This window comes from Stegastes partitus, unplaced genomic scaffold (assembly GCF_000690725.1).
Source record: "Stegastes partitus isolate 25-593 unplaced genomic scaffold, Stegastes_partitus-1.0.2 Scaffold8, whole genome shotgun sequence".
In the NCBI taxonomy this organism is placed as follows: domain Eukaryota; kingdom Metazoa; phylum Chordata; class Actinopteri; family Pomacentridae; genus Stegastes; species Stegastes partitus.
The window spans coordinates 1,364,966-1,366,530 of record NW_007577739.1 but is presented as its reverse complement, the minus strand read 5'-3'; positions in this window follow the sequence as shown (position 1 = coordinate 1,366,530).

Genomic DNA, 1,565 nt, shown 5'->3' with positions numbered 1-1,565 from the left:
TAATGCAGGTTAGGCAAGTCAGAAAAAAAATGCACATTTTATTAAAATAACCCAATATATATATTTTTCAGTTAGTTCTCAGCCATGACGGGAAATATGTGAATATATCATTTCTTTCTTTTTGTGTTGTTTGACAGTGTTCATGACTTCCAGACTGTGGAAATAAAGCCGATCTGCAGGTTTTCCAGTGCCGCTGAATGAATATGAGGGAAAAAAAGTAATGATCCATTTACTGGCATAAACAATTATTTATTTTTTAGTATAACTGAAGCGTTTATTTGACTTTTCAGCTTTGCATTTACTGAAAAGAAAAGAAAAACAAAACAGGAGAAAGCTCAACAGACAAGATCCTGCCACAGCGAGTGTGCAGCGACCTTGACTGATATCTTCATAAAACGACGACAGAGAAGAAGTTGTTTTTTGTAGCTCATCCCAGCGACGCGTGTTTTCGTTAGATGATTGAACCGTGGTGATGCTGCTGAGGCACATGAGATCCAGTCTTTAGCGATGTGTTCTATAAAATCTGTCATCGGTTGGGTGTGGATTTCTGTTTTGTTACGTGAAAGCATGAAGATACTGTCGTCGTGATGTTGTTTTCTAACCGTGGTACAACTTTGTTCGCTAATGCAGGTTAGGCAAGTCAGNGCAGGGTCGGCTATGTGTCTTAGCCAGGTCATTCCAACATGTGCCGACCTGTTTAACCAATAACAAAACATGTTGATGTCACCATGAACAGGTGAAAAAGGGAGACACGGTGGCTGCTGTTATTTTAACATTTGCACCACTTGTAGGCATTGAACGTTACATATGAAACTGCTGCCGTTTTAGAACTTTGTTCAGAGTTGGGGCAAAATTACCGTAATTTCTGGACTATTGAGGCACCTGAATATAAGCCGCACCCACTGACTTTGAAAAGAAAAACAGATTTATACCTACTTTGTACACTTGTCTGTAAGCTGCAGGTGTCCTCGTTGTAACATGAGATATTTACACAGAAAGATTTTTTAAACTTTTAATTAAATACGTACTGATAACATACACAAATAAGTAAATGCTTTCTTCCCAAACAGCGCCTGTAACACGGCTGGTTAAGAAAATAAAACATACAGCAGCCTACCAGGAAAAGTCATTGATCGCTATCTTCATCTTCCTCCTGCGCACTAAAACCACTAAAGTCGTCTTCTTCAGCCTCAGAGTTACTTCGTCACACACTTTATCAGTCTCTCTGTCGTCTCAATGTCACTTTCGTCTCGAGGCAAATTCGCGAAACTCGTAAAAATCCATAAATTAGCTGCGTCGCTGTTTAAGCCGCAGTGTTCAAAGCGTGTGAAAAAAGTAGCAGCTTATAGTCCGGAAATTAAACTTAGAGTGCAAGGCTTTTACACATAAATGAACATTCATTACATTCAAACTCTTTCCAAACAAGCTCACTCACTGCTGATTACACTTATCAGCTCCAGGTAAGTCTCTGTGTTTTGCGGTGTCTGTGGCGTCATTCCCACGGTGATGCAAGGGCAGTATTGCACTTCGTGTTAACCAGCTATGGTTGGTTTGTCAGAGCGGAA